Raw genomic sequence first — 16,397 nt, 5'->3', positions numbered from 1 at the left:
GTCGGCCTTCTTTTGCCCGTAAGCTCTCCCCCTTTCGCTTGAGCTGGTAATCTTCATCAAGGGGCGTAGCAACCGGAGACACACCAAGCTTGCCAGTCTCCTCTAACAAGTCAAGAGTAAACTTGCGTTGTGAGAGGAAGAGTCCTTCCGGTGAGCGACAAATCTCAATACCAAGAAAGTATTTGAGTTCCCCAAGGTCCTTGATGTCAAATACCGACTTGAGAGAGTCCTTGGTGTCCTGAATGGCCGCCTTATCATCACCAGTCACGATGATGTCGTCGACGTATATGAGCACCACCACCCAACCAATAGAGGTGCGACGCGTGAAGAGAGTATGATCAGCCTCCGATCGCGTAAAACCATCAGTCTTGAGAGTGGAGCTTAGTTTGTGGTACCACGCTCGTGGGGACTGCTTAAGGCCATAGATGGCCTTACGTAGCCTCAAGACTTTTCCGGGTGTAACCATGTCTTCAAGGCCGGGAGGAGGCGTCATGTACACTTCTTCATCAAGTTCACCTTGAAGGAAGGCGTTCTTCACATCCATCTGCCATAAGTCCCATGAGAGGTTGACAGCAAGAGACAGCACAACCCGAACCGTATGGAGCTTGGCCACGGGTGCAAAGGTGTCCGTGTAGTCCGCGCCATAGGTTTGGGTGAAGCCACGGGCCACTAACCTGGCTTTATGCCGTTCAATGTCACCATTGCTCAAATACTTTATGGTAAACACCCATTTGGAGCTAACTGCCCGCTTGCCTTGAGGAAGATCCGATTCGTCCCACGTATGATTCCGGATCATGGCGCCAGTTTCATTCTTGACCGCATCTAACCAAACTTGATGTTCCTTAGCTTCATCATATGTCTGCGGGATCCAATTGGCGTCCACTTGGCCGAAGAAAGCTTGGTGATCAGCAGGTAACAGCTCAAGGGAACAAACGGACTGAATGGGATGAGCGACAGCTTGGCTGTTGTAATAGACACGCTTGTTCTTCCAAGTGGAGGGATCTGATCGAGGTCTGGTGCTCCGACGCAGGACTGGTGCCGGAAGTGGATCCACGCTAGGCAACACGGTGGGCGTACCGTCCGTAGGAGCCGTCTCCGTGTTTTCCTCGGCCGCCGCCGGAGCATGCGTGTCCGTTGTAGGGCCAGGGACGGGAACACCGGTTATGGGTAGGCCAGACCCGAGAGATTCACCATCTTGGGCTGAACCATTGTCATTTGCATCTCCTTGGTCAGACCCACCATCGGTAGAAATTTGACTTAGTGTTGGCCGCACGGCACCCGTTGGTGGAGATGGGTTGCCAAGGTGATCAAGAAGGAACCGTAGACTCGAAGCTCGGTCATTAGGTGAGTGAGAGAGATCTTTAAGGCTGTTCCAATCCCTCTTGTCATGGTAGCCCATATGTTCTAGAAACCGGACGTCTCGAGAGACATATAGTCGACTTGTGGCCGGATCATAACATTTGTACCCCTTTTGTGTGGTGGAGTAGCCAATGAACATACACTTTGTACTTTTGGCATCCAGCTTACTCCTTTGTTCTCCTGGTACTAACACAAAACAAACACAGCCGAAAACTCGTAAGTGATCAAGAGATGGTTTAAATTTGTTTAGTACTTCAAATGGAGATAAGTCATGAAGAACTCTAGTTGGTGTTCGGTTGATTAGGTAGCATGCAGTCATCACGGCATCACCCCAATATCGTTTAGGAACACTCGAATGGAACATGATTGCCCGCGCCACTTCCATGAGGTGCCGGTTCTTCCTCTCGGCCACACCATTTTGTTGTGGCGTGTAGGGACAACTAGTTTGATGGAGAATGCCATGCTTGGAGAGATGTTCTTTGAACTTGCAACTTGTGTATTCCCCCCCATTATCAGACCTAAGTACCTTAAGTTTAACATTGAAGTGATTAGTCACATAATTTTGAAAATTGATAAAGGCATCAAATACTCTATCTTTAGATGGCAACAAGGTAATCCAAGTGTATTTTGATTTTTCATCAATAAAAGTCACAAAATACTTGTTATTATCTCTAGATAGGCATGGTGATGTCCAAACATCTGAGTGAACCAAATCAAAACAATTCTCATAAATAGTAGTTGACTTAGGAAAGATAGACTTGCAATGTTTTCCAAGAATACAAGGTTCACAAGTAGAATTATCAAAAGAAATATTAGGAAACATCAACCCTAAAGCACGTGAATGTGGGTGGCCTAGCCTAGCATGCCACACCATATTCGAATCAACAACAAAACAAGACTTAGTAGAGGATAAATTTGGATCGGTTTTCTCTAGGACATAGAGATCTCCACTCCCTTGCCCTTCTCCAAGAACCTTTCCAGTCTCAATATCCTGAAAATAAACATTGTTAGGACCAAAGATTGCATAACAATTCAAATCATTTGTGGCCCTCTTAACCGATAGTAAATTGGAGGTAAAGGTAGGCATAAAGAAAGCTTTTGAGGTTTTATCAAATAGTTTCAAGTCCCCTATTCCCTTTACTGGTATTTGTTCTCCATTTGCAATAACAACATTTCCTAAGGCCGGTTTTATGTTGTCAATTAAACTAGGGTTACTAATCATATGATGTGAGGCTCCCGAGTCAATAACAAGCGATTTGCTAGGCCTAGAAGTAAAGAAAGAGATACCAGACTCCTTGAGTGAAGCAATGGAGCGGATGAGAGCCTCAAGGTCTGACTTCCTCACCACATCTCCGTAGGCTGCGGTCATGGCCACCTCATCTCCCTGCTTTGATGATCCGGCTCCTTTATCGCTAACCGCTTCCTTTGAGAGGTTGGCTTTGAACTTGGCCGGCTTGAGATGAGGATGGAGAACCCAGCACTTGTCTTTCAGATGACCCCGCTTCTTGCAGTGGTCGCACACCAACAACTTCCTCTCCTCTTGCTTGTACATTCCTTTGTTGGCCGAAGCAAGCTCCCCCTTACCGCTAAACAAGTCAAGGGATCCTTGCTCTTTCTGAATTTGGGAGCAAATATCCTCAAAGGAGGGGAGCTTCTCTGCCCTTAGGATGTGCTTCAAGAGGTCGTTGAAGGACGGGTTCAAGGTAAGTAGGAGTCCGAAGACTTTGTCTTGCTCCTTTCTTTCGTTTAGCACACTTGCCTCAAGTGTACTTGGCCGCAACATGTCAAGCTCGGACCATAGTGCACGGAACTTACCAAGATGCTTAGTGAACTCCACATCATCTTGGTTAAGATCATTTATGGCCTTCTTGACCTCAAAGACTCTAGTCATGTTAGAGACATTACCATACACGCCTTTAAGTGTTTCCCACAGTTCCTTGGCCGTCTCGCAATATGAGTAGGCCTCAAGGATAGGCGTGTCCAGAGAGTTTTGGAGAACAGATAGGACAACTTGGTCTTCTTGGAACCATTTGGCCTTCCTCTCGCTCTCTTCCTCCGCTTCCGCCTCGGAAGCGTCCTCTCCTTTGGGGTTTTTCTTTGGGACATAGTCGGACTCGACATGACTCCAAAGGCCACGACCTCCAAGGGCGGTTCTTGTGGTTCTTGTCCACAGCAAGTAGTTTGTCCCCTTTAGGACAACCGGTGAAACAATGGGCTTGGCGTTTTCCATGGTCGGATTTCTATGGACCGATGGGTAAAGCTTTTACCCGGAGAATAAATGGGATGCGAGTAAGAAGAAACGAAGATAAGGAGACTAGAGTGTAGAAATGAGTAGGAGAATGAGATTAGACTGTAGAGAATCGAAGAACTTGCTCTGATACCATGTAAGACTTTGTAGAATAAAGAAGAGAATCAAGAGATTGATGAGAGATATCGGTAGACAAAGAGAATGAGGAAGAAGAAAAGATTAGGTTATTGTTCCATAAGAATATCGGTTACAATGTAGGCTAATGCCTATTTATATCATGAGAAACTCTAGGGCTACACCCTTTACAAACCGCACAGCTAAGTGATAGGGACAGGAAGAGAGAAGAGACTAATCCCAAGGTTGATAGCGACCCGTCTTAGTCTCCTTAAACCAAACATCACCCGTGACTCTTCTTGCTCCACTTGCGCTTTCCCTCCAACGGCTATCTTGGGAATTCTAGAGTCTTCTAATGGGCTTAGGATGAGCAGGCCTCCTCTCCATTCCTTATCACTAGAAGACTCGGCCATTTCACCACACTTGTACGGACAGCCCATATTCAATACTCGTACGGACGGCCATGGCTGCCTTAGGCTTATTCTTTTGATCAATAATTTTGACCCTAGAAAGAGTAACATAGCTGTTTACTGCTTCGAATCAATGTTTTCTCTCTGTTTTAGCCTGTGTTCTCGGTTTTAGCCTGTTTTGGGATAAAACCGGTTTAAGTGTTGTCTAAACACTCCAAATTCATCCAGAACTCTTACTATTAGTCAAATACATTGGACTGTCACACATTTTTGACCCTAGAAATAGTAACAAAGCTATTTACTGCTTCGAATCAATGTTTTCTCGGTTTTAGCCTGTTTCGCGACAAAATGGGTATAATTGGTGTCTAAACACTCCAAATTCAACCCAAACTCTTATCATTAGTCAAATGCATTGGATTGTTACATATTTTGACCCAAGAAAGAGTAACATAGCTGTTTACTGCTTCGAATCAATGTTTTCTCTCGGTTTTAGCTTGTTTTCTCGGTTTAAGCCTAGCTTGTCTAAACACTCCAAATTCATTCCGAACTCTTACAATAAGTCAAATGCATTAGATTGGCACACATTCTGACCGTAGAAACAGTAAGAAAGCTGTTTACTGCTTTGAATCAATGTTTTCTTGGTTTTAGCCTGTTTCGGATAAAACGGGTTTAAGTATTGTCTAAACACTCAAATTCATTCCGAACTCTTACAATTAGTCAAATGCATTGGTTTGTCACACATTCTGACCCTATAAACAGTAACAAAGCTGTTTACTGCATTGAATCAATGTTTTCTTGGTTTTAGCCTGTTTCGGATAAAACTGGTTTAAGTATTGTCTAAACACTCCAAATTCATTCCGAACTCTTACAATAAGTCAAATGCATTAGATTGGCACACATTCCGACCCTAAAAACAGTAATAAAGCTGTTTACTGCTTAGAATCAATGTTTTCTCGGTTTTAGCCTGTTTCGCGACAAAATGGGTATAATTGGTGTCTAAACACTCCAAATTCAACCCAAACTCTTATCATTAGTCAAATGCATTGGATTGTTACATATTTTGACCCTAGAAAGAGTAACATAGCTGTTTACTGCTTCGAATCAATGTTTTCTCTCTGTTTTAGCCTGTTTTCTCGGTTTTAGCCTGTTTTGGGATAAAACCGGTTTAAGTGTTGTCTAAACACTCCAAATTCATCCAGAACTCTTACTATTAGTCAAATACATTGGACTGTCACACATTTTTGACCCTAGAAATAGTAACAAAGCTATTTACTGCTTCGAATCAATGTTTTCTCGGTTTTAGGCTGTTTCGCAACAAAATGGGTATAATTGGTGTCTAAACACTCCAAATTCAACCCAAACTCTTATCATTAGTTAAATGCATTGGATTGTTACATATTTTGACCCAAGAAAGAGTAACATAGTTGTTTACTGCTTCGAATCAATGTTTTCTCTCGGTTTTAGCTTGTTTTCTCGGTTTAAGCCTATTTTGGAATATAACGGGTTTAACTATTGTCTAAACACTCCAAATTCATCCCGAACTCTTACTATTAGTCAAATACAATGGAATGTCACACATTTTTGACCCTAGAAATAGTAACAAAGCTATTTACTGCTTCGAATCAATGTTTTCTCGGTTTTAGTCTGTTTCGCGACAAAATGGGTATAATTGGTGTCTAAACACTCCAAATTCAACCCAAACTCTTATCATTAGTCAAATGCATTGGATTGTTACATATTTTGACCCAAGAAAGAGTAACATAGCTGTTTACTGCTTCGAATCAATGTTTTCTCTCGGTTTTAGCCTGTTCCGGGACAAAATGGGTAAAAGTGTTATCTAAACACTCCAAATTCAACCCGAAATCTTATAATTAGACAAATGCATTGGATTGTTACATATTTTGACCCTAGAAAGAGTAACATAGCTGTTTACTGCTTCGAATCAATGTTTTCTCTCTGTTTTAGCTTGTTTTTTAAAGAATTAATAGGATCGATTATGAGTTTAGTGAGAAGATTTGAATAACAAGAGAGTGAGAATCGTTGAGAGTATAGTAAGAGAGTATAGAGAGAGTATTGTGGAGAAAGAGATATTATCTCTTCTTACCTCATTTAGAACATAATTACAATCTACTTATAGACATATACAAAAGAATATACTAAGATGATCCTAGGCACATTTACATATAAAGATAGCGACATGTCCTTAAGAAGACATGTGATCCTTCCCACTTGCGCACTCTACACTAACGGCTATGAGGAGAAGGATCGAGAAGCTCTTGTGACCGTTGGAGGCTGGTGAACATGGAATGGACTCGTGATCCTCATGGGTTGAGCTTGGTAGGCCTTTAGCTGTACGGACGGCCCAATGGTGATGGTTGTACGGACGGATGTACGGACAAGGTGTGTGTGCGGTTTCATACTCCCCCTCAAGCTTGATCATGAGCATTGATCAAGCTTGGACTCATGCACACCCACCTCATTAAAAACCTTAGTATAGAAAACCACTTGGGAAAAACTATACTTAAGGGAAAAAGAGTGTGGGTATCATGTGAAGACAATCATGGCCGAGTAAGATCTTTGAGGCCAAGTTTGGGGTGAATGTACTCACACACTTGTGGACTGGCCGCCTTGGTGAGAACGTCAGCCAATTGTTCAGAGCTCTCGGTGTGACATGGTAGAACAACTCCAAGTTTAATTTGCTCTCGGACTTTGTGGCAGTCGACTTCAATGTGCTTGGTTCTCTCATGGAACACCGAGTTTGTTGCGATGTGAATAGCTGCCTCATTGTCGCAATGCATAGTAATAGGCTTAGGTGACTCGATTCCAAGGTCCTTGATGAGTGCCTTGAGCCACATCAACTCGGTTGTTAACTTTCTCATGGCTCTATACTCCGATTCAGCACTTGATAGGGATACCACCTTTTGTTTCTTGCTCTTCCATGTGATCAAGTTGCCTCCTAGGAACGTGCAGTAGCCTGTAGTGGAGCGACGGTCTCCACGGTCTCCGGCGTAATCCGCATCACAATACCCTACTAGCTCCGTGCTTTCATTTCGACCCATCCATATGCCTTGCCCCGGCGAGCCCTTGAGATATTTGAGGATGCGGTTCACCATACCCCAATGATGCACGGTAGGACTTTGCATGTGTTGGCTCACCTGATTAACAGCAAAGCAAATATCAGGTCTAGTGATAGTAAGGTATATAAGCTTACCTACTAGCCGCCGGTATCGCTTGACGTCTTGAAATGGAGCTGCATCAAACTCCCCCTTTCCTCCGGCCTTATAGTTTTCATCAAGGGGTGTAGATACAGCTTTTGAACCTAGCTTCCCTGCTTCACTCAATAAATCAAGAGCATATTTTCTTTGTGATAAAAACAATCCTTCATTAGTCCTATATACTTCTATACCAAGAAAATATTTAAGTTCTCCTAGGTCTTTGATATCAAAAACTGACTTAAGGTAAGCCTTAGTCTCTTGAATGCCTACCTTGTCACTTCCAGTTATGATGATATCATCAACATAAACTAGAATGACTATAATACCTTTTTCACTTGGTAAGGTGAATAGAGTGTGGTCAGCCTCTGATTTGCGGAAGCCTTTCTCAAGGAGTGTGGTGCTTAACTTGTGATACCAAGCCCTAGGGGACTGTTTGAGTCCATAAATCGCCTTGTTCAGTTTTAATACTTTCCCGGGACCAATGATGTCTTCTAAACCCGGAGGTGGCCTCATATAAACTTCATCCTCGAGCTCTCCTTGTAAGAAGGCGTTCTTAACATCCATTTGCCATAAGTTCCAGTCAAGGTTGGTTGCAAGAGAGAGAACAACTCGAACCGTGTGAAGTTTGGCCACCGGTGCAAACGTATCTTGGTAGTCCTCCCCATACGTTTGAGTGAACCCTCTTGCAACGAGTCTGGCTTTGTAGCGTTCGATCTCCCCATCACTCTTATATTTAATGGTAAAGATCCACCTGGATGTCACAGCCTTCTTGCCTTTGGGTAAGTCAGCCTCGTCCCATGTATGATTGGCCTCCATTGCATTCTTCTCGGCATTGACAGCATCACACCATTCCTTATGATTCTTGGCTTCTTCATAGTCTTTGGGAATCCAATGAGCATCAATCTTGCCAAGAAACACTTGATGGTGTGGAGGAAAATGAGCCAAGGTGCATACCGCTTGAATCGGATGAGCTACAGCAACGTTGTTGTAGTAGACCCGAGTGTTTCGCCAATTGGAGAGGGGAAACTTGAGGCGTTCACTGCGGCGAAGTGGGATAACTTCCTGTGGTGTGGCCTCATCGTCATTGTCTTCCTCGGTGGGCACATAATCCTCATCACCGGAAGCATTGTCCACCGGAACTGAATTTAAACCATTTTCATCATCGGATTGTTCATCAAGTTCAGCCGAGTGTTCATCAAGTGCAGCCGAGGGATCATTGTCTAGAGACTCCGGCGGTGAAGTGGCCGGTGCATTGACTGGGGGTGCAGGTGTTGACGCGGGGGCATTGTCAACACCGAGTCTCTCGAGAAGGATGCGAAGGTTGTTAGCTCGGTCAGATGGTGAGGTGGACAAGTCTCGAAGGCTCTCCCAGTTCTTTTCCTCATAGAAGCCTTTAGACTCCACGAACTTAACATCACGAGAGACAAAAACGCGCTTCATGTTTGGCTCGTAGCACTTGTAGCCTTTTTGAGTCGTCGAGTACCCAAGGAACATGCTCTTAACACTCTTAGTATCAAGCTTGTCGCGTAGTTCTCCTGGCTTCAACACATAACACACGCAGCCAAATACTCTTAAATGATCAAATGAGGGTTTTACCTTGTTTATTACCTCAAACGGTGAACTGTCTTGAAGAACTTTGGTTGGTGTCCGGTTAATGAGGTAGCAAGCCGCAAGAACAGCATCTCCCCAAAACTTCTTTGGAACATTGGTGTGAAACATCATGGATCTTGCCACTTCCATGAGGTGCCTATTCTTCCTTTCAGCAACACCATTTTGTTGGGGTGTATATGGACAGCTTGTTTGATGAATAATCCCATGGTTTGCTAGGTATTGTTTGAAGGCATGGCTTGTATACTCTCCTCCATTATCTGATCTCAAAATTTTAATCTTTGCATTATAATGGTTAGTCACATATTTTTGAAAATTAGTGAAGGCTTCAAGAACTCTATCTTTAGAGGGAAGCAAGGTCAGCCAAGTATATTTTGATTTTTCATCAATAAAGGTCACAAAATATTTTTGATTTTCTCTAGACAAGCAAGGGGAAGTCCAAACATCTGAATGGATTAAATCAAAACAATTTTCATAAATAGTCATAGATTTAGGAAAAACAGCCTTGCAATGTTTACCAAGAATACATGCCTCACACTCATCATTTTTAAAAGAAATATTAGGAAACATTAATGATAAAGCTCTAGTATGAGGATGTCCTAGCCTAGCATGTAAAATAGAATCACTAGGTTTAATAATAACCGAATTAAAACAAGATGCAGTAGAAGAAGATAGATTCAAGTCCTCAAGCACATATAGATCATCCTTGGAACCTCCTTGACCAAGAACTTTACTTGTCTCAATATCCTGAAAATGAACCTTGTTAGGACCAAATATTGCATAACAATTTAAATCAGTGGTGGCCCTCTTAACTGATAGCAAATTAGATGTGAAATTTGGCATATAGAAAGCTTTAGTTTCTTTGTTAAATAACTTTAAATTCCCTATGCCTTTAATTGGAACTTTCTCACCATTAGCTATCACAACATTACCATTAGCAGGCTTAATATCACTCATTAACCTAGAATCACTAATCATGTGATGAGATGCACCAGAATCAACAATAAGAGACTTAGTTTTGTTTGAAGTAAGAAACGCCTTACCGGTGGCCTCCTTGAGGGCTTTGATGAGCGCATCAAGGTCGGACCGCCTTACCAGCTCGGACGATGCTGCAGCAAGAGCAGTTCCACCGGTCACTTGTTGAGGCTGCTCAGAGATCAATGGCTCCCCCACGGCAGTTGCTTGGTGAGCTCTCGGTTGTCCTCCGCGGTTTGGTCGTCCACCTCGGATTGTTCCCGGTGGTGGTGCTAGATGCGGATGTAGGATCCAGCAGCGGCTCTTGAAGTGGCCAAGTTTCTTACAGTGCTCACAAACCGGCGGGTTGTTCTTGTCCTCCGGTCGGTAGTAGCCTTTGTTTGCTGATGCCATCTCAGCTTTGTTAGCGGTCACCAGCTCTCCCTTGCTGCCGAACAATCCCATGGAGCCATGCTCCTTTTGAATTTGGTTACAAACATCATCAAGGCTTGGGAGTTTATCTGACCGCAAGATGTGTTTGATGAGATCATTGTAGGAGGGGTTTAGGGTCAAGAGCAGCCCAAACACTTTGTCTTGTTCACGCCTCTCGTTCAGTATGGCCGGATCAATTGTCGCCGGTCGCAGCATTTCTAGTTCAGCCCAAAGGGACCTAAACTTCCCAAAATGCTTTGTAAACTCCATATCCTCTTGATTGAGGTTATTGATGGCCCTTTTAATCTCGAAGATACGATTGACATTGGTAATATTACCAAAAACGTTCTTGAGGGTGTCCCACAAGTCCTTCGCCGTCTCGCAGTAGGAGTAGGCTTCAAGAATGGGGGCATCTAGAGAGTTTTGAATGATGGCTAAGACCCCTTGGTCTTCTTGGAACCATTTGTTCTTTTCATCTCCGGCAAGTTCCTTGCCGTCCTTGGTGGCCTCACCACTCGGAGCTTCGCTCTTCTCAACGTGAGACCAAAGGCCTCGGCCACAAAGGGCAGTTTTCGTGGTCCTCGCCCACAGCAGATAGTTCTCTCCCTTGAGAGTCACCGGAACAACCATGGTTTTGACACTTTCCATGATGAAGAGACCGTTAGGTAAAGCTATTATCCAACGGTTAAAGAAAATGACTTTCAAGTCAAAACAGAAAATGAGAGAGAAGGAGAAGCGGAAGTAAGTGATGATCAAAAACTTTAGAATGACGAGCAACCAGGCTCTGATACCATTTAAAGAATTAATAGGATCGATTATGAGTTTAGTGAGAAGATTTGAATAACAAGAGAGTGAGAATCGTTGAGAGTATAGTAAGAGAGTATAGAGAGAGTATTGTGGAGAAAGAGATATTATCTCTTCTTACCTCATTTAGAACATAATTACAATCTACTTATAGACATATACAAAAGAATATACTAAGATGATCCTAGGCACATTTACATATAAAGATAGCGACATGTCCTTAAGAAGACATGTGATCCTTCCCACTTGCGCACTCTACACTAACGGCTATGAGGAGAAGGATCGAGAAGCTCTTGTGACCGTTGGAGGCTGGTGAACATGGAATGGACTCGTGATCCTCATGGGTTGAGCTTGGTAGGCCTTTAGCTGTACGGACGGCCCAATGGTGATGGTTGTACGGACGGATGTACGGACAAGGTGTGTGTGCGGTTTCATAGTTTTCTCGGTTTAAGCCTGTTTTGGGATCAAACGGGTTTAAGTGTTGTCTAAACACTCCAAATTCATCCAGAACTCTTACTATTAGTCGAATGCGTTGGTCTGTCACACATTCTGACCCTAGAAATAGTAACAAAGATATTTACTGCTTCGAATCAATTTTTTCTCGGTTTTAGCCTGTTTCGGGACAAAATGGGGATAATTGGTGTCTAAACACTCTGAATTCAACCCAAACTCTTATAATTAGTCAAATGCATTAGATTGTTACATATTTTGACCCAAGAAAGAGTAACATAGCTGTTTACTGCTTCGAATCAATGTTTTCTCTCGGTTTTAGCTTGTTTTCTCGGTTTAAGCCTATTTTGGAATATAACGGGTTTAACTATTGTCTAAACACTCCAAATTCATCCCGAACTCTTACAATTAGTCAAATGCATTGGTTTGTCACACATTCTGACCCTAGAAACAGTAACAAAGCTGTTTACTGCTTTGAATCAATGTTTTCTTGGTTTTAGCCTGTTTCGGGATAAAACGGGTTTAAATATTGTCTAAACACTCCAAATTCATTCCGAACTCTTATAATAAGTCAAATGCATTGGATTGGCCCAAATTCTGACCCTAGAAACAGTAACAAAGCTGTTTACTGCTTAGAATCAATGTTTTCTCGGTTTTAGCCTGTTCCGGGACAAAATGGGTAAAAGTGGTGTCTAAACACTCCAAATTCAACCCGAAATCTTATAATTAGTCAAATGCATTGGATTGTTACATATTTTGACCCTAGAAAGAGTAACATAGCTGTTTACTGCTTCGAATCAATGTTTTCTCTCTGTTTTAGCCTGTGTTCTCGGTTTTAGCCTTTTTTGGGATAAAACCGGTTTAAGTGTTGTCTAAACACTCCAAATTCATCCAGAACTCTTACTATTAGTCAAATACATTGGACTGTCACATATTTTTGACCCTAGAAATAGTAACAAAGCTATTTACTGCTTCGAATCAATGTTTTCTCGGTTTTAGGCTGTTTCGCAACAAAATGGGTATAATTGGTGTCTAAACACTCCAAATTCAACCCAAACTCTTATCATTAGTTAAATGCATTGGATTGTTACATATTTTGACCCAAGAAAGAGTAACATAGTTGTTTACTGCTTCGAATCAATGTTTTCTCTCGGTTTTAGCTTGTTTTCTCGGTTTAAGCCTATTTTGGAATATAACGGGTTTAACTATTGTCTAAACACTCCAAATTCATCCCGAACTCTTACTATTAGTCAAATACAATGGAATGTCACACATTTTTGACCCTAGAAATAGTAACAAAGCTATTTACTGCTTCGAATCAATGTTTTCTCGGTTTTAGTCTGTTTCGCGACAAAATGGGTATAATTGGTGTCTAAACACTCCAAATTCAACCCAAACTCTTATCATTAGTCAAATGCATTGGATTGTTACATATTTTGACCCAAGAAAGAGTAACATAGCTGTTTACTGCTTCGAATCAATGTTTTCTCTCGGTTTTAGCCTGTTCCGGGACAAAATGGGTAAAAGTGTTATCTAAACACTCCAAATTCAACCCGAAATCTTATAATTAGACAAATGCATTGGATTGTTACATATTTTGACCCTAGAAAGAGTAACATAGCTGTTTACTGCTTCGAATCAATGTTTTCTCTCTGTTTTAGCTTGTTTTCTCGGTTTAAGCCTGTTTTGGGATCAAACGGGTTTAAGTGTTGTCTAAACACTCCAAATTCATCCAGAACTCTTACTATTAGTCGAATGCGTTGGTCTGTCACACATTCTGACCCTAGAAATAGTAACAAAGATATTTACTGCTTCGAATCAATTTTTTCTCGGTTTTAGCCTGTTTCGGGACAAAATGGGGATAATTGGTGTCTAAACACTCTGAATTCAACCCAAACTCTTATAATTAGTCAAATGCATTAGATTGTTACATATTTTGACCCAAGAAAGAGTAACATAGCTGTTTACTGCTTCGAATCAATGTTTTCTCTCGGTTTTAGCTTGTTTTCTCGGTTTAAGCCTATTTTGGAATATAACGGGTTTAACTATTGTCTAAACACTCCAAATTCATCCCGAACTCTTACAATTAGTCAAATGCATTGGTTTGTCACACATTCTGACCCTAGAAACAGTAACAAAGCTGTTTACTGCTTTGAATCAATGTTTTCTTGGTTTTAGCCTGTTTCGGGATAAAACGGGTTTAAATATTGTCTAAACACTCCAAATTCATTCCGAACTCTTATAATAAGTCAAATGCATTGGATTGGCCCAAATTCTGACCCTAGAAACAGTAACAAAGCTGTTTACTGCTTAGAATCAATGTTTTCTCGGTTTTAGCCTGTTCCGGGACAAAATGGGTAAAAGTGGTGTCTAAACACTCCAAATTCAACCCGAAATCTTATAATTAGTCAAATGCATTGGATTGTTACATATTTTGACCCTAGAAAGAGTAACATAGCTGTTTACTGCTTCGAATCAATGTTTTCTCTCTGTTTTAGCCTGTGTTCTCGGTTTTAGCCTTTTTTGGGATAAAACCGGTTTAAGTGTTGTCTAAACACTCCAAATTCATCCAGAACTCTTACTATTAGTCAAATACATTGGACTGTCACACATTTTTGACCCTAGAAATAGTAACAAAGCTATTTACTGCTTCGAATCAATGTTTTCTCGGTTTTAGCCTGTTTCGCGACAAAATGGGTATAATTGGTGTCTAAACACTCCAAATTCAACCCAAACTCTTATCATTAGTCAAATGCATTGGATTGTTACATATTTTGACCCAAGAAAGAGTAACATAGCTGTTTACTGCTTCGAATCAATGTTTTCTCTCGGTTTTAGCTTGTTTTCTCGGTTTAAGCCTAGCTTGTCTAAACACTCCAAATTCATTCCGAACTCTTACAATAAGTCAAATGCATTAGATTGGCACACATTCTGACCGTAGAAACAGTAAGAAAGCTGTTTACTGCTTTGAATCAATGTTTTCTTGGTTTTAGCCTGTTTCGGATAAAACGGGTTTAAGTATTGTCTAAACACTCAAATTCATTCCGAACTCTTACAATTAGTCAAATGCATTGGTTTGTCACACATTCTGACCCTAGAAACAGTAACAAAGCTGTTTACTGCTTTGAATCAATGTTTTCTTGGTTTTAGCCTGTTTCGGGATAAAACGGGTTTAAATATTGTCTAAACACTCCAAATTCATTCCGAACTCTTATAATAAGTCAAATGCATTGGATTGGCCCAAATTCTGACCCTAGAAACAGTAACAAAGCTGTTTACTGCTTAGAATCAATGTTTTCTCGGTTTTAGCCTCTTCCGGGACAAAATGGGTAAAAGTGGTGTCTAAACACTCCAAATTCAACCCGAAATCTTATAATTAGTCAAATGCATTGGATTGTTACATATTTTGACCCTAGAAAGAGTAACATAGCTGTTTACTGCTTCGAATCAATGTTTTCTCTCTGTTTTAGCCTGTGTTCTCGGTTTTAGCCTGTTTTGGGATAAAACCGGTTTAAGTGTTGTCTAAACACTCCAAATTCATCCAGAACTCTTACTATTAGTCAAATACATTGGACTGTCACACATTTTTGACCCTAGAAATAGTAACAAAGCTATTTACTGCTTCGAATCAATGTTTTCTCGGTTTTAGCCTGTTTCGCGACAAAATGGGTATAATTGGTGTCTAAACACTCCAAATTCAACCCAAACTCTTATCATTAGTCAAATGCATTGGATTGTTACATATTTTGACCCAAGAAAGAGTAACATAGCTGTTTACTGCTTCGAATCAATGTTTTCTCTCGGTTTTAGCTTGTTTTCTCGGTTTAAGCCTAGCTTGTCTAAACACTCCAAATTCATTCCGAACTCTTACAATAAGTCAAATGCATTAGATTGGCACACATTCTGACCGTAGAAACAGTAAGAAAGCTGTTTACTGCTTTGAATCAATGTTTTCTTGGTTTTAGCCTGTTTCGGATAAAACGGGTTTAAGTATTGTCTAAACACTCAAATTCATTCCGAACTCTTACAATTAGTCAAATGCATTGGTTTGTCACACATTCTGACCCTATAAACAGTAACAAAGCTGTTTACTGCATTGAATCAATGTTTTCTTGGTTTTAGCCTGTTTCGGATAAAACTGGTTTAAGTATTGTCTAAACACTCCAAATTCATTCCGAACTCTTACAATAAGTCAAATGCATTAGATTGGCACACATTCCGACCCTAAAAACAGTAATAAAGCTGTTTACTGCTTAGAATCAATGTTTTCTCGGTTTTAGCCTGTTTCGCGACAAAATGGGTATAATTGGTGTCTAAACACTCCAAATTCAACCCAAACTCTTATCATTAGTCAAATGCATTGGATTGTTACATATTTTGACCCTAGAAAGAGTAACATAGCTGTTTACTGCTTCGAATCAATGTTTTCTCTCTGTTTTAGCCTGTTTTCTCGGTTTTAGCCTGTTTTGGGATAAAACCGGTTTAAGTGTTGTCTAAACACTCCAAATTCATCCAGAACTCTTACTATTAGTCAAATACATTGGACTGTCACACATTTTTGACCCTAGAAATAGTAACAAAGCTATTTACTGCTTCGAATCAATGTTTTCTCGGTTTTAGGCTGTTTCGCAACAAAATGGGTATAATTGGTGTCTAAACACTCCAAATTCAACCCAAACTCTTATCATTAGTTAAATGCATTGGATTGTTACATATTTTGACCCAAGAAAGAGTAACATAGTTGTTTACTGCTTCGAATCAATGTTTTCTCTCGGTTTTAGCTTGTTTTCTCGGTTTAAGCCT

This window comes from Camelina sativa, chromosome 4, assembly GCF_030686135.1.
Source record: "Camelina sativa cultivar CO46 ecotype springtype chromosome 4, ASM3068613v1".
NCBI classification, from domain to species: Eukaryota; Viridiplantae; Streptophyta; class Magnoliopsida; order Brassicales; family Brassicaceae; genus Camelina; species Camelina sativa.
Note: the sequence above shows the minus strand (reverse complement) of the source record.